This window comes from Mandrillus leucophaeus, unplaced genomic scaffold (genome assembly GCF_000951045.1).
Source record: "Mandrillus leucophaeus isolate KB7577 unplaced genomic scaffold, Mleu.le_1.0 Scaffold142, whole genome shotgun sequence".
NCBI lineage: Eukaryota > Metazoa > Chordata > Mammalia > Primates > Cercopithecidae > Mandrillus > Mandrillus leucophaeus.
In genome coordinates, this window is record NW_012101388.1 from 3,374,676 (window position 1) to 3,393,022 (window position 18,347).

At 41.0% G+C, this 18,347-nt stretch overlaps 1 protein-coding gene across 1 annotated transcript in view; it reads left to right on the forward strand.

Annotated features, from left to right (window-relative positions):
- LOC105535148 (putative uncharacterized protein encoded by LINC00305) overlaps positions 1-18,347 on the forward strand; it is a 78,262-nt gene that overhangs the window by 37,997 nt on the left and 21,918 nt on the right. The gene's annotated exons all lie outside the window — the stretch shown is intronic.

Sequence of the window (18,347 nt, forward strand, 5' to 3'; positions counted from 1 at the left end):
ATTTATTAGCGTGAGCAAGGACTAGGGGCCCGAGGCAAATCACTATGGGGAATAAATTAGGCAGAGTGAAGAATGAAACTCATTGTTATGCAAACACAGGTTAAAAATACAGTTGTGTGAATTTTGTTTGGCTTTGTTTTAATGAAGGAGTGAGGTTTGTGTGTTTTAGCACGCTCGGTAGAAGGGGCCCATTTCCACCCCAGGATTCATTTCCATGGAAGGCCGGTGGTAAACCTAAGGCAGCTGGTAAGTTTAGCATTTTTTGTTGTCTGTGAAAGTATGTAAGAAACAAGGGCTAGAATTTTCACTGGACTGTCAAAGCAAAGATTGCAATAATTTTGTAAAATTTTGCAAAAAAATGATAACTCTGTGAAGTGAAGGCAATGTTCATTAGTTCGATCATGGCAATCCTCTCACAATGTCTGCAAGTGTCATAGCATCATCACATAGTACAGTGTAGATATATACAATGTTTGTCAATTATACCAAAACAGAGCTGGAAAAAAAGGAAAGGAAAGAAACATGAAAAGAAAGTGACAATTGACATATATGTTGTGTAGCATCAAATAAAACTGCATGTGAACCAACACCATGTTTGTAGAAACAGAGGAACTCAACAGTTAAGGTCAATCTTATGAAATAAATATTCTTAAGATGTTTATATAGGAGTACAGTTTATGCAATTGATATGTTCTTAAAACACGAGCCAACATAACATAATTTTGCAAATTAAAACTTTTTGTCATGCTAGCAGGAAAAATATTTGAAAGGACATTCTCTGGTCAATATTTCTATAAAAGTTACTTATCTCATTATAATATTAATTCTGTAGGTTGTAAACTGGTTCATCCTGAGAGCCACTTTTTGTTAAAGAATTCTTATCGAAAAGCAAATTCCTTTAGGGCTTAAAAAAGTTGCAGCACACATAATCACACAGGCAAGGAAGACTTTAAGGCTGTTGCAATAACAGAAATGACACCAGAACTCAGTCTCGAACTCCACTGGGAAAAAATGGCTGGAGAGCTTTTAAGAGCTAAGATTGGGGATGGGGAGGAGGGATTTTAGGGCATCTGTTTGCTTATTGGCCTTACCCCATGGAAAAGTAAATTTTCTCCTATCTTCAGGACAGCAGGCAGGTTTACAACTTGGAAAATGTTAGGCTACTATCCTCCCACAGAAACTGGGAGATAGGAATGCTATCTTTTTTGATGATTTCTTTTCAAAGAGATGACTCCCAGATCCCCGAGAAAGACAGTCCTGCGTTGCAAAACTGACAAGAGGCTTTTTATTTTTTTTTAAGACAGAGTCTCGCTCTGTCGCCCAGGCTGGAGTGCAGTGGCGCGATCGCGGCTCACTGCAAGCTCCGCCTCCCGGGTTCCCGCCATTCTCCCGCCTCAGCCTCCCGAGTAGCTGGGACTACAGGCGCCCGCCACCACGCCCGGCTAATTTTTTGTATTTTTAGTAGAGACGGGGGTTTCACCATGTTAGCCAGGATGGTCTCGATCTCCTGACCTCGTCATCTGCCCGCCTCGGCCTCCAAAGTGCTGGGTTTACAGGCGTGAGCCGCCGCGCCCGGCCAGCAAGAAGCTTTCAATAAGATTTGCAACTCAAAGACGTGGAGGAAGAATTTAAAATTGCAATTTTTTAAAAGTAAACACTTATTTTTAAAAAAGGAAGGCGAGGATTCTAGAGGCATGAAGAGCAGCCTAAAGTTTAGAAAAGCTGAGAGGAACATTGAGGCCTCCTTGAGCAGACTCGTCATAAAGGAGTTTTAACGAGAGAACCTGGGCTCCACCACACTTCAAAACGTTCTCTAATATCTCAGTACATAAAATATGTCTTTGGGTTCTCATTCCACTGTCCCCTCTGACACCCTCACGTTCCACCTCCTAGCTTACCCCCATAGGCAGCCTCCCCACACACAAATGCACCTGCAAATCATTCCTACCTCATTTTCCTCCTCCTTTGCAAAGTCCTCAGGCTGCAAAACCTAATTTTGCTCCTCAGTGAGGCTTCCTTGCCTCATGCACCTCACCTGTGTTCTCAGTGCATTGCCTGATGCCATAAACTCTGTGTTCATGCCCTCATGGACGGCTCATGGTAGATTATTGTGTCATCCTTCTAAGGATGCCTGCATATGTACAGTGGATATTTGGGAACACAATATCTAACTCACTAGACAGGCCCTCTAGAAATTAGTGTTAATGAAATGTGAACAAGGCAGACAATTTGGGGTGAAGATAAGGTAGAGATGAGTGCAGTCTTCAGAGCTTCCCCTAAATTTCAGCACAGGGCTTTCCCTTTTCCTGGTGTGTTCTTTCAAAACCAATGGCGGCACTAAAGCATCCCAGATAGCTGACGACAAATGGGTGCAACACCACAGCCCTGCATGGAGGAGGGTGGGAGGAGGGGGCAGGGCGTGTAGAAGCTCTCACAAAGTTTTCAGGCTTTTTACCTCTTTATGTATATTTTCTTTTATGATCATCACAACACTCACTATCTTTACGCACAAGCTCATTTTCAAAAAAAACATAAAATAGGCCAGGAGGAATGGCTCATACCTGTAATCCCAGCACTTTGGGAGGCCGAGGCACACGGATCATCTGAGGTCAGGAGTTCGAGACCAGCCTGGCCAACATGACAAAACTCCATCTCTACTAAAAATACAAAAATTAGCTGGGTGTGGTGGCATGCGCCTGTAATCCCAGCTACTCCGGAGACTAAGGCAGGAAGGAGAATCACCTGAACCCGGGAGGCGGAGGTTGAAGTGAACCGAGATTGCGGACTTGCACTCTGGCCTGGGTGATAGAGGGAGTTTCCATCTCAACAACAACAACAACAACAAACAAATAAACAAAAACCCATAAACTACATGAATATTTTTATGAATAAGTACCACAGGAGATATCAGAAAGTTCCAGTATTGACGTAGAGTGTAAATGTCATCAATCAAACCAGAATCCTCCTGACTCATAGCACACCCAGAATGTCCACTTAGTCCCATTCAGCAATCCTCTGGTTAAGGACTTGGAATAAGAAATTGAGGCACCCGTCTCCTCCCCCAAAGTAGAATTCAGAAGACATCCCTAAATACACAGGCAGGGAGAACCTCTTTGGCAAGTTTGCACTTTAGAACCCTGAAAGTTATATTTTCTTTCATTTTTATGTGCTTTCCATAAATTTCATGAATCTCTGCTTAAGATTGTATAATTATTTGTGAAGAGACCAATAGAAATGGATATTTGAGAGAATGACAAGTTTCAGTGTGCTTTAGAAAGTCTACAGAGTCAGCCTCCAAAGAAACATTATGGAAAAGAGCGGCCTCTTCGTATCCATGACTGGGTGGGCTCCCAGCAGCAAGATCAAGGTTATTGGTCTCTTCTCTATACATCTGCCCTACACATTTGGGTCTACTGCTGAAGTTGAGTATCACTGGCCATCTTTTCCCTACAGGTGAAACGAGGGCTTTCGGGTAATATAGCACAAATGCAGCACTTACACTTTTCCCTGGAACTGGGAAGACAGCAGAAAGCATGTCTCCTCGCTCTCATGGGCAGCGTAACTAACTTCGAGATCTAAGCCTGTGGCTCTTCTAAGTCCTGAAAGTGCTTACCTTCCATTATGTGCAAACCACCTGGGGAAGGGTGCAGGGGGCAGGAACTTGGAGGGCAGAAATTTTGAACTTGAAAGAAACAGTCAAATCAAGGAAAATAATTAAATAATTTATAGCTCTTTTCCAGGATAAATATGCAACTGCTCTTCTTGGGGTAATAATGATAATAATCTCTTTTTCTGCTTTTTACTCAGACGTAAGCATTGTGCTATATTATCTGCTAGGTTTTCATTTTAAATTGGAAAGCTAAGTATCATTTTCACTGGGAAACTAAGTAAATTGGTAAGGCGGTAAGTGGCAGAGTGAGGTGTGGTTCCCTGGTCCCTCTGACTATAGCCCATGCTTGTGCTGTCTCTGCCTCTGCTCTTATAGTATCTACCAGAGCAGAGAGTAATTAATTCTAGAATACTGTGCAAGAGTGGAAAGACCAGGAGTTTGAGTGTCAGAATAACATGGCTTTCTTTGAATGCAAACTCTGCAATATACTCAATGTATAGCCTTAGAAAAGTTGTCTAACACCTCTTACTGTCAGTTTCCAACCTATAAAATATAAGAAATTGTCATGATAGCTCTCAGTAGAAGGCTCAGGATACAGTAAATAGGTTCACAGTAACTATTACTTCTTTTCCTCCCTGGAATATGGGGGTGGGGAGAACTATTGTTTTCTTAACAAGGAATTGAGAAAAAGCCAGTAAAATTGCTGGCATCTCAGTAGGGGGAATAATGTGCCCAGATGAAAAACCAAAAGTCATTGATTATGAAGTAAAATAGAAAAGATTCTTTCCGGAAAGAGAGATCAGTGATTAGAGAAAGACACCCAGGTTAGAGCAGGTTGAAGATAGGCAAGATTTGTAATAAATATTTATACACCCAGGTTAGAGCAGGTTGAAGATAGGCAAGATTTGTAATAAATATTTATAAAACAATGAAGAAAGAGGGGAAATAAAAGAATTAATAGCCAGTCTGATAAAATGCTGCCCAATCCATAAGTATAGAATCTTGCTCCCCAAGATCAACAAAATCATACCACTAAATTGTATTATATTATTGTCCTCTGTTCTCAATAAAAATAAACACCAGAAATAGCATTTATCTTTGAGAAAAATGCATATGCTAATCTTAAGTCCACATATTTTATTCCAATGGAAATATGAATATTTTCCTGGTAAATATGCCTTAACATCCTGTGATAGATGTTCCCATTGTTCTTCAGGAACAAACAAGGATTTTTTTTTTAAACAATGTGCAAAATGGAAACGTTTGAAAAATAGTTTCTTAAATCGCAGTGTGTAGTCACTAATGGGCTATGACAAGCTATTTTTCCAGTCTTCCAATTTCAATCCATATTTCTGAATAGCATTGTGAGATTTTGCATTAGTTTCACAGATTTCCCCAAATGATTATGCCGCAGTAATAGAATAAGGAGCATCTGCGGCAGGCTGATTGTATCACACAGTGTTTACTGAGAATGAAGGACTGTCACATGCATGCTGATCGGAGAAATAAGCTTGAAGATTACTATTATTAAACAACCAACTGTTAAAAGATCCACACAACATATTAAGGGGAAATACAGAATAAATTGGTTTTGTTGCTTAAGCCAAATATTTTGGAATTCATCCACAATAAGCTCTGACTTTTGCTCACCATGGTCCTTGATTTTGTGATAAGTTTGCATACATTATTCTTCCCGGAGGTGCATTTAGTTTAATTAAATTTTACTATTAAAAAGTATTAAAGCCAGCTTCTCATAATCCTTAGGAAACCTGGCGTGGAAACACATTGCTTCCCTAACACTTTCCTGGGGGAGCTTGGACGACTTGACTCAGGCAGATTTAGAGACCAGAAAGCCATTCAGAGAGAGCAGGGACCCAGCCATCTACCACCTGGTTCTACTCCCACCCGAAGGTTTGCTTCCTCCAGGCAGCATCATACAGTAACAGGGCTAGAGGTTAAGATACTTGTATTCTACTTTGGAATCTACCAGCTGACTTAGTCTTTTCATATTCTGTTTCAAAATATTATGATTACGTATTTTCCTTACCATTCTATAAACAAGAATTCACATTTGAAGCACCAAAAATGACAGGGTATCAGGGAGCTTATTTTCCATTTGAGCTGCACTCAGAAGCTTCTGCTGTCCTTAGGCCCTCCCCCAGTGCTGGCTGAGAACCTACTGTGTGCCATATATTAGGCTGGAATCTGGGCGTACAGAGGTGAGTAAGGTCAAGTCCTCTCCGCCAGGAGATTTACAGTCTCATCCTGAAAATGCCCTGCCTTAATCCCTATCTCACACTGACAGCTGGTCTTGGAGGAGGAAGAGTTGCAAGTTCTGCTAGTCATTCTGAAGGGAGGAAATGAAAAAACACGGTAGGCCACAATAAGGCAACCATCTTGACAAAATAAACGTGAAAATATGCAAACTATATATTTGAAGGTAGTTTGTCATCTATTTTTTTCTCACAGTCTTTCCTCTGGTGGATTACTGAGTGCTTATTTGATCCATGATTGTCAATCATCCATCCTTGCAATATTTAACAAAATAGAGACCCACTCTGTTCTCAGAAAGCACCGCACAGAGATTCTAAAGCACTAATCAGGATATAGAAAAACACCGCAGTCACCCTGCATTGGAAACAGAGAAGTGCTTTCAGAGCCATACTTCCTGCTGCGAGGTCATTAGCAGTGCGTCCATCCACAGCAAAGTGTTTTGCCACAGGTAATAATGGCTTAGTTTTTTCCTAATGTTTTCCAAGTATAGCATGAATGAACCAGTCAGTGTTTCTATCAGGCCAAAGCAAAGGCTCTTCTGTTGTTGTTTATTTTATTCTACATTTCTTACTTAGCAGCAGAGATCTTTTTAAACTTCTAAATAACTCATGCAAAAGAAAAATTATCTAAAATATGGACACAGATACAGGTAAATGTCTAGACAAGGCTAAGTCACTTCCAAAAAGAAGGTCCCCAAGTCCTCTGTGCCGGTAACTTTGTAGGTCACCATAAAAAAACTCAAGCATTTCTTCTTCAAAAAATGTCCCATTTATACCCCCAAAGTCTTTCCAATTTACCTTTCTATGCTACCAATCCTCTATAGTACTATCAGTCTAGTATAACCCAGTTAGCTGGTTACATTGATCAAACTACTTTACTATCATCCAGTTGTAGATACAGAAACAGACAGGCTTATACTCCAGCTGAACTGAATGTGCAATACCAGCTTAAGGTATGTTCCTGTTCCAAGCCTCAGTTTTCTCAGTAAAATACAACTAATAAGCTGATATTCTTTGCAGAGTGAGGAGAGGTTAGGTTATGCTACAATAACAAACCTTCACTCAGTGGCTTTACACAATAACATTTTATTTCTTATTCATGCAAAGTCTTCTGTGGGACCAGAAGGCCTCTCAGGGATCCAAGATACCTAATAATTTTGACTCTACTATCTCAACACAAAGCTTCCTTTCAGATGTCCAGGAGAAGATGGAGTAGAACCGGTGTGTCCAATCTTCTGACTTCCATGGGCCACATTGGAAGAAGAAGAATTGTCTTGGGCCACACATAAAATACACTAACACGAACGATAGCTGATGAGCTAAAAAAAAAAAAAAAAAAAAAAAAAAAAAAAAAAAAAAAAAAAACCCTCATAATGATTTAAGAAGGTTTACAATTTTGTGTTGGGCTGCATTCAAAGCTACCTGGGCCACATGCGGCCCACAGGCCACGGGTTGGACAGCTGGGAGTGGAGGGTCTGGCATTGGCAATTAATTGAGTGATTTAGCCTGAAGGTGGTGCACATCAATCCTCTTCCATGTCCAATGGCTAGAACAAAATAAATGACTACATCCAACCACAGGGGGTCTAGGAATTGCAGTCTTCCATGTGCCAGGAAAAAAACACAAGATATTTCTGAATATTAGTAATAGTTATGTCTACCAGAGTTATTGTTAAGATTAATGAAGTTACAGATAAAAAAATTCCCAGCATACTCAGTATACTTTCAAAACTGGTAGACACTGAATACATAGAAGGCATGATTGTGATGATGATGATGATGAGGCCAATGATGACAGTGAATAGATGACTCAGTATGTAAATAAGCAAATTATGAGTGTTTCATTTAATTACTCAAATATTCACATGCTTTATCACATGAAACACAAATTTGTTGTTAGTTCCAATTGTAAGCCTTCTGACCAAAGCTGTCCTGATCAGTAAGAATCATGGTCTTTTCCACTTAATTTTTCCACTTTCACACCGTCTTGTATTACAGGCGGTTCCTAACATGACAAGCTATCATACTCTTTCATTAATGGGAACCCTCTTGAGGTCTGTTTCCTGTACACTGACCCCAATTAAACAACTTTGTATTGGTGTCCCTGTTTCAAGACCCTGTTAGCCTACTTGCTAATGTTAGTCTCTTAAATTACTCATCAGAGTACCTCCCATGGCATCAAATCCTTTTTTCTCAAATCCTAAATGAAATTATCACTCTTCTACAAACCCATTTCACACATCTACAACAGTGATTTTTCAAATGTGGGGGTAAGAGAGATTGATGTGTTGTAACATGTTCTAGAAAAGCTTTAGGCAGCGCTTTCTCCCCCTCCACATAGATGGGAAAAGAAATAAAAGTTAGTTTTTAATCCCCTGAATGGGGAAAATAGCATTAGATGTATTATGTTTCTTTCTTTTTCTCCAGGTTCCATCCTCCATTGTATAAATACTTTGCACTCTTTGCCAAGGCTCTACTCTGTATGTTTTTACACAGAGGGACAGGTGAAAAAATATATATAATCAAAGTATGTATTGGGTCCAATTGTACACTTGTTCAGGGCTGGTTCCTCAGTGACAGTGTCTACTACACACCTAACACTATCAGATTGTGGATGTGACTTTCTTGTCCTCCACCCTAGGGGCTGTATATGTAAGCACAGCTAAGGAGTTGTTTCTCAATTCTTGTTTGTTTCACCCTTTATTTTCTTATCACCTCACATTTGTTCATCTGGTTCTAGTTTATTTGTCCTGGGAGACAACTCAGGACTTCAGTGACCAAGGAATGGGAATATACAGTCCTTGGCTCCAAAACAGCAGTAGCAGTTATGGTTAAACTAGCATAGTTACCTACTTCTCTGACTTGAGTTTTCATCTTTCCTTCTCTCTGTGCACCCACCTGAGGAGGGGGAATGGACCACCATCAGCTTATCATGTTAACCCATAATATTCATGTGTTTTATTTCTTTCTTTTATGATTTCCCCTTATCTCTCATTTTTCAGGCACCCCAAGCCATCCTTAGCTTCCTTTATAGATTTAAGCAAGTTCTTAGCATGCTGGCAATTTTCCAGGAAAATGTTACCCTTCCTTCAACTTTAACAAAGTGGGTATGTCGCTTCTTTAATTTGTAGAGTTGGATCATTATCCAGAAATCAGAAATCCCCATTTTTTTTCTTATGGCTAGTGGTCTCTCAACCTGGGTCTGAGGCTCTGCCACAAGTAATAGAAACCTGGATGTATAATTCTGTGCCTTTACCTTCATCAGTAGCACACCAATTGTAGATTTTTAGAGGTTGCTTGCCTACCTTGTCTCAGCTCCCCTGCTTGTGCTCATTCTCTCCATAGTTACAGCAAAATAACTGGTGAAGCCACCTTCAGTGGCCTGAGCCTGTTCTGGAGAACCCTGCTCATGGAGATGTAGAGCCAGCCTATTGTCATCCCCATGGCCTTGGATATTATGGATAGGCCTCAGGTGGTAGGGCCTTACTGAACTTTAATCCTCCCTCCAGAAGGTGGATTTCAATCCTCTAACTCTACTCTCTAAAATACATTGACCACACGCCTCTTCTTCTGCCACATTAACTCAAACATGAGAATCCAAAGTCCTTTTGTATCTCCAGTGTCATTCAGGCTGCAGTATATTTCTGTGCTTGGGCAAGCCTGGTTTCTATTCTCTAAACCCTCCACTGCTATGTCTCCTGGAACACATATGCAGAGGACTTTTTTCCATTCATTTTCACCAGTCAAAAATGCAGTAGGCAAAAGCCAATGCTTCCTCCATGCCCATCTATCCCAGTGCCTTCAGGTATGCAGCCATCATCACTCCAGCTCTGAAACTTGAAGGACTTCAGAGATTTCCCTTCAGTTTTTCTCTTTCCTCGATACCATGCTGATTCACCAGGATTTATCACCTTTATGGGAAGTACAAAACATAGGTCACAGTCCTCCTCCTTACTCCTTCACATTCTCTCTCCTCCAGATGTCCCCAGTGTTTGGTAGCACATGGCCTCTACCAAGCATTCTATTACTTGTCTTTTTTTCTGACCCAGAGTATGAGCCCAGAACAATCAAGGTTAGGCACTTCTAATCCAGGTTCATTTGCAATGAATCTGTCTTCACCTCCACCAAAGACTACGATTTTCAGTGATGACTCAGGGATCTGAGCTCTTTTCTCCATGGGGCTCCACCATTTTGAATTTCTTCTCTTTCTGCCATGCAGAGATGAGAAAATGAGGTTGAAGATTTGGAAAAATATTTTATGGGCCAGGCCTGGAATTGGCGCACATCACTTATACCCTCTTTCTTAGCCTAAAAATCACTGTCTGTAAACAGCAATCTGCTCACTAGCTTTCAAGATTTTTTCTTCATGTGTCATCCTCCAAGGCAACTAGGAGCCTTCATCTCTTCTATGATCACATAAACAACGCAGGTGGCAAGTTTGCGACCTGAGACACAATCAGGAACACAAAGAATGAAACAAAGTTGTGTTTTGTTTTCCTTTTCTTATTCTGCTTGCTCCTCTAATCCCAATTTTTCCTGCATCATTTTTCTGCTCCTTGACTCACTGGAAGCATCATGACCATACTTGGGTCAGTGTGTTCTCATTCCAGAGACACACACATGGGATGCCAGCCTGTGGGTTAATTATCAGAACACTGACAAGGCAGCATTGATTCAAATGACAAATTAGTGTTATGTATATATCGGGGTAGCAGAGGCATTTTGCAAGTGTCATCATAGAACCCAGAAACTCCAGATGACAATGGAGGAAGGGGGTATGAATGACAGAAAGAGGAAGGGGCAGAGGGAGAGGGCATCTTTGAACATTTGTTATTGGAACTAGAAGCTTCTAGGTGGTGACAAAATAGATCTAAGTGTGTAAAGGTGGAAGTGAGTGAAACAGCCAGGAGCAGGTATGGAGTAAAGATGTCATTGCCAGGAAAGCCAGAGGGTAGGCACAGTCGCAGCCAACCTACGTCCAGACTTCTAGGCATAGCACATGTGCCCAGGTTTATGGAAACATGCTGGGAGAAGCTAATCTCAAGAGCAAGGGAATTCGGAGGCTAAGCAGAGGTGAGCAATGGATCACTGGAGAAAATATACACAACAGTTCTGAATTGAAGGGTAACCTGAAAATGCTGAGGTGCTGTAGCATTAAATAAACCTTCTAAAGTTCAGGTGCCAATCAGGGCTTCAGTTTGTAGAAGTAGAAATCTCAAAGGCTAACTCTGTTGACAAATTGCTAGTATTCCCTTCCTTCCAGCCAGAATGTCATTGGAAACAATGTTACATGCATTCCTACAAACAGTAGCACCCAGGTATGGCCAATTGCAGGGCATGAGAAAGCACAGGGACGAAAGCCTTTCTAATTATATCTCTTCATTTTCACTCATAACTGCTATTTCTCCTAATCTGGTTGATGTAAAAGTAACTGTGAGCTATTGGAAATTGTGATGCTTCTCTCGCCTACTAACCAGGTTCTCCCCGTGTCATTTCAGAGATATTTATCATAGTATTGATATTATTGGATCAGCTGTGGCCTCTTTAAGAAAATGAGTTGAGCAACCGCATGGATCGTAATTTCATTTTAATGCAAATGTTGGGGGATAAGCACACCATTGCCATGCTATCCCTTACCATTACCATAGTGTAAATGTAAGGCATCATTTCTTTGAACACATGTATTCTACACACACATACACACACACACACACACACAGAAATAACATATAATATTTATACAATTTTAGAGGGGTTTTTAAATTTTTTAATGATCAATTTCACTAGATAACATTCTCTTTTTTTTTGTTGTTTTTTTTTTTTTTTGAGATGGAATCTCACTCTGTCACCCAGGCTGGAGTGCAGTGGTACAATCAGTTCACTGTAACCTCTGTCTCCCAGGTTCAAGGGATCCTCCCGCCTCAGCCTCCCTAGTAGCTGGGACTACAGGTGTGTGTCACCAAGCCCGGTTAATTTTTGTAGTTTTAGTAGAGATGAGGTTTCACCATGTTAACCAGGCTGGTCTCAAACTCCTGACCTCAGGTGATCCACCCACCTCAGCCTCCCAAAGTGCTGGGATTACAGCCGTGAGACACTGCACCCGGCCTAGAAAATATTTTTTAAATGCACAGTGATACCTCAGGGAAGCTACATGGCAGGTAGAAGCAGAAAAATAAAAAACTTTTTCTTCTGACTCTTGCTCTGAGGTCTTAGAGCACCCAAAGGGTTTGTGGAGGAGGTAAAGGGAGGGGAGCTGGGGGGTGGGTGCTGAAGTAGTAAAGAAGGAGACCAAGAACAGCATGCTGGAGATGCAGGGGGAGAGTGAGGGGTGTCACGCTCCCCAACCCCCACCACCGAGAATAGAACGATTCCACAGGGCCTGGAGGAGGAAGGGTAGACAGGCCTCTGGGTCCCAGGAGGCAGCCTGGGCCACATTTCCTGGCTGTATTAATCAGGAGAAATGGACATAAGGTGAGTGTCCAGACAGACAGGTCCCTGGGCAGCCTCAAAGAAAATTCCGTTTGTCCCAGGGAAGTGAAGCAGCAGCAGAGAACTGCCTCTCCTGAAGGAGTCTCCCAAGCATAACACTTTCTAACTTCTCAAAGAGGTTTTGCCCCTTCAAGGTAGGCAGAGTCCTTGCTACTTCTCTCCCAGCAAAATAAAACAAAATCTGCTGTACAATAAATCCCAGTCAGGGAACCCAGTCACGCCTCTTCTATGACATCCCCTGTCATTGTCAAAATCTGAACCAAAGCTGCTGAAGTGCCAGCATGTGAAGGCAAGAATGGTAATTGATTAAGGTGCAGATTGTGTTCTTAGGAGGAGGAATCTTCTTTCTATGGATGCTTACAGTTCAGACACACAAATGAACACTCCCTTTTCTCTGCCTCAAAATTAAGCTGAAGTCTGCCTTCCTCTGTAATACATGTTATGTCTATACTTCTTTATTCAACTCTCTAGAGGAAATAGAAAGCAGAGAAGACGAAGACTTCAGGAACCCACTTATTATCCAAGGAGGATGAGGAAGACTCCAAGTGGTTATCCCATACCTGCTCCCCACAATATGCATCTAGAAGATTCTTTCTCAGAAGAGCCCGCCACCTGCCACTCACAGTGGAAACTTCACTAGGAACTTTGCTACCCATTCTGGGTGGTATTAGGCAATGTGTTCCTATAGGTCTTTACAAAAGACTATAGGTACCACCTACATCCATAGGTCTTTGCAAAAGACTCAACACTATAAGGATAGAATCTTTCTCTCTGTCAAGAAATAAAAACTACACCAGATTCCATTGTGACATAGGCAAGTCATGGATTGGCGTAAGAAATACATTTTTAAATAACCATATACATATGTAAATATTTGCCTATTTGAAAACCTCACAACGCTTTCGATGCCTGTAATTGTGATGCTGTCTATGTCCACAGATCATTCTACATTTTTGAGGCTAAAATTAACATCACCACTGACTCTAGTATCCAAGCAACACCAAAAGAGTAGTTATAGATAAACACAGCATCGACAATAACTCAAAAAGAACAAATTAGGAATCTCCCCTTGGTGTAGTGTAGACATTTTTGTCTTAAAATATACAATGCTGGTTATCAGCCATGGAGGTTAGAATTAAAAATTCAAATACATTTGGCAGGAGTTCCTGAACTGAGAAGAGAGAAAGTAGGGGAAGTATAATATTCTATAAGAAAATGACTAAAATAAAGACATAAATTTTTAAGAAATGTATGAAAGAAACCAAGCCCTTGGACAGAATATGAAATCAAAATCAAACACATTTTAGACCCAGTTTAGTGAAACTGGAGAGTGCTAAAGACAACGAGAAAACAACCAGGATGAGAAGTGCCCCGAAATGAAGATAATTAAGAGGCTTTTCATTAGTAACAAGAGAGACTGTGAATAAGAAATGCTATCCTCAGGCTGCTTAGGAAAAAATAATTGTCTACCCATACTCATTTGAACTTTCAGTTCAACAGTGGAATCATGAAATCTACACACAAATGAAGACTAAGAGACTACTATTTGAGAAAGACAGGAATTGATGAGGACAGAGGAATTAGTAGCAACATGGAGCAGAGAAAATGGCACACACACGTGGACAAATGCATACACTACAATTTTAAGTTTCTGTTTGTGTTTTATATCTTCTGATTCAGGAAGCTAGAAATAGAATGTGACCAAGAGGGTATGTCAATAAGAAAAAAAAAAAATCCAATAAGAAGGAACTCAGAGCTGCTTCGGGTGTTAGGAATCATGAGAACTAATCCACTACAGAGCATGCTTGTCCTGCCTGCCAAATATAAGTTGATCACTGGCTCACTGATATGGTATGGATCTGTGTCCCCATCAAAATCTCACATTCAGTTGTAATCTCCAATGTTGGAGGTTGGGCTTAATGGGAAGTGACTGGATCATGGGATCAGAGTTTTCATAAATGGCTTAGCAACGTCCCTCCTTGATAGTGTATAGTGAGTGAGTTCTCGTGAGATCTGGTACTTAAAACATGTGTGGCGTCTGCCCACTCTCTCTCTCTTTCTCCTGCTCCGACCATGTAAGACAAACCTGCTTCCCCTTTGCCCTCCATCATGATTGTAAGTTTCCTGAGGTCTCCCTAGAAGCAGAAGCTATTATACTTCCTATATAGCCTGCAGAACCATGAGCCAATTAAATCTCTTTTCTTTATAAGTTACCCAGTCTCGGGTATTTCTTTATAGCAATGAAAGAATGGCCTAATATACCCACCTATCCTGATTTTTAGCATTTTGGTCATTTCTGGCATTTGGGTATGTATCTTCAGTTCTTTATTTAAATTGCCATTATATTTTACCCCTTATACTTACGTTCCCAATATAAAACAGGGGAGTTGTAACCACAGAGTACGTATTGCTGGAGGCTGACATTCTAAACGTCTACTTATAATGAATCCAAAAAGTTTCTATGAAACTCTAGGGAAAGGTAGGAGATTAAAATGCTAAGTTCTATTATTGTTTTTTAGCCCTTGAGTATGAGTTAATATATCTTACCTCACTAGATCATGGGAAACAATGCTGAATGAGCACAGCAAAGGGAGAATAACTGATAGACCTTTAGCCTTCTCTCATGAAAGCATTTTGTCCAGTTGCTGCTGAGGGCTTTGTGCTTGTGTATGTTTATGGGGCAAGTGAGGATGAATTTCAAATGTTTCTGATATGAACAGCAGTCACTGGGGCATCAGAACACAGGATGATGTTGTGAAATTGACTAGTTGTCAGGACTTGGGAGGGCACATGTTCTAGTGTGGAGTTACGTTGAGCACTTCAGGAAATGTCTGGGGAATCTATTTTCCACTATAAAAATATGACTGGAAAAATGTTAAGTAGTAGCCCAAAAGAGTCAGCCACATTCAAGCAGCCATGTTCATTTGTGGGCTACAACCTACCATGTGGAAAACTCTGGCTGTACAGTCACATTATACTCAAGATGGATTTCCATTTGAGTAACTGATGCTGTAAATTTGGTTTTGCTTTCCTGTGAGGTTGCTGCAAGGAAATGAAGATGCCAGAGAAAAATGTACTGAGTTACACAGTGTTCCCCAAAAACTTCTTCCAGAAGAAACTTTCCTCCCAGAACCTCAGAATGTGACCCGATTTAAAAAAGAAGGTCTTGTTAAATGTAATCTGTTAAGGTGAAGTCATAGTGGATTAGGGTGGGATGTAATTCAGTGACTGGTGTCCTTATAAGAAGGAAACTTGGACACACACACCTACATAGAGGGAAGACAACGTGAAAGCAGAGACACAGAGAAAATACCATGTGACAATGGGGGCAGGGATTGGAGTGATGTGGCCACAAACCAAAGAAAGCTAAAAATTGCCAGCAACCACCGGAAGCTAGCAACATTTTTTCCCTAAAGCCCTCAGAGCATGCGCCTGTCAACACCTCAATTTTCTGCTGCTTTAAGCCACCCAGCTTCTGGAACTCTGTGACATCAACTCAAGGAAACCGATATAGAGGGCATTATTCCTATATGAGCACTGTTATCTTTACCCTAAGTAGGGTGTCACATTCTTATCCCTCGATGCTGAGTTAATGATTATTGCTCAGGTTCATTTCATTCTGAAAATATAGCTTCTCGATCCCCTGTCCTGAACTGAGGCGATCGTAAAAAGGGGTTATCAAACACAAACCCACCATGAGATTCAACTTCGAATGGAGATAAACAGCACTTTGCAACAGTAGCTATGGGGTTGCTCAGATCATCTGCAAAGATGTCCAGCTTTGTGCTCCTGAGGGTCCAAGGGTCTTTCAAACCATTTGGAATTTTCACAGGAGGTTTTTGCGGAGGAATCCTAGAAAGGTCTCTGGAAAGCAAGCACCCTGTTTTCTCCATAAAATAAATGAGGATACAAACACACTCTATTGCAAACAGAACAATCACAACGCTCTTCACCAGCACCCTTCCATGGGACATTCATTCATGGCTCTCCCACCCAAAAAGCCCCGAATCTGAACATAGCAGGCGACTGCCTGATGTGACAAAACAGGAAGCCATATATGGGCACACAGGTGCACAAGTCTCTCAAGTGCTGATTTTCAAATGCTGTAAATCCCAGGAGAAATACACAGCTATAACTGCACAGGAGGCAATTTGCCAGAGAAAAAAAGAGAACATTTATTTTTGATTTCAAGTAAAAAGAGAAAATCAATTCATTCAAAGACTTTATGAGTCATTTCAGTTATTTGCACTCACTTGTCTAGGGATGTGAGTAAAAGTAGGGTAAATTGGGCTTCCACAAATAACCAGTGAAGATGATGGACTGATTTCACAATTCTGGCCCTGACTGCTTCAAGCTGTACTGGGAAGCCCCCTGAGGAAAAGCAAAGCCCAGCACCAGGACAGTCCTGAGATTGTGGTGAACACACAAACCCTCCTGTGACATTCTTTCTTCACACTTCCAAGAAGTTTCACGTAGTGGACAGCTCCAATTGACTCTTTTTTTTTTTTTTTTTTTTTGAGACAGAGTCTCGCTCTGTCACCCAGGCTGGAGTGCAGTGGCCGGATCTCAGCTCACTGCAAGCTCCGCCTCCCGGGTTCACGCCATTCTCCTGCTTCAGCCTCCCGAGTAGTAGCTGGGACTACAGGTGCCCACCACCTCGCCCGGTTATTTTGTACTTTTTAGTAGAGACGGGGTTTCACCGTGTTAGCCAGGATGGTCTCCATCTCCTGACCTCGTGATCCACCCGTCTAGGCCTCCCAAAGTGCTGGGATTACAGGTTTGAGCCACTGCGCCTGGCCTCTCAATTGACTCTTTGGGTATTTAATTAAATGAAATATCATGCTCGAGTAGCTTTGAGGGGGTGTTAAAGAATCACACAGAGCAAACTACTTTGGTCTACACCTAATTACTTTATCTGTTACACAAGGCTTTCTATAAGGCAAAAGGATCCTGTCATAACCACCATCTCCCCTGAAGAAAAGAAAATATTTAACTGAAAACTAGAACTTCTTGAAGTTAGCCAGCCAGCTTTCTTGTAAAAATAATTGGATATTAAGTCTTCCTTTAAAAATATATGTACTATGTCAAAGTAGGGGTGCATTATAAATAGAGACTGCTACTAATTCAGTTGCAAACTGTAACTAGCTTTCACTTTATATTAACGCCCAGAGCAATACGGAACATCTTACAGCTTTGCACAACTTTGAACTTATTTGTGTTCCAAAAAGCTGTATGTATGTTAACAAGGAACCACAGAACACACCTTTTTTGTGCCGTTTGACTGGCAGACTTTGCTGTGTAGAACATATCAAGTATTCAGGAAAGGGCAACTCACAACTTGAAGGATGCAAACATTACAAAATCCACCACGTGCAACGAGAAACAAGGATCCCAGTACCTAATAAAACCAAGGAGCTGGTTTTTATTCTCCCTGATGGTCAAAACCACGTCTTTGCACTCAGTTTCGAGTTCCTGTCATTACACGTTAAATCCTCTGTGAAATCCTACTACAGGAAAAAGACAAGGTAAACCAAATGAATTCAGGTGACCAGCTAGCAAAGAAGATTTTTATTTTCAGGAGTGACATCATTTTAAAGCTTAAGAGCAACTCTCTCACTGTCGGTGCCTCTTCCATCTCTGGGTCCATCCCTGCCTCAGCAGCACCTTGCATCTTACCACTGAAACCTGTACTTAGTTCTCAGCAGGTTTTAAATGTCTGCTGACCTCTCTGATTCTCCTACGAGGCTATGAGTTTCTACGACTGTGCCTTATTCATCTTTTCACCCATCACCACCTCACCCAATGTTTGGCACAAGCTCAGTGATTAATAAATAGGACTTTTAAATAAATGTTTAAAATCACAAATTTAGAGAGTACACATGTATGAAATGTGACCATATTTAGGGACCACAGAATACACAAGCAAAACATTAAAAGTAATGTTTCCAGGGATGTAGCATTTTATATATATATATA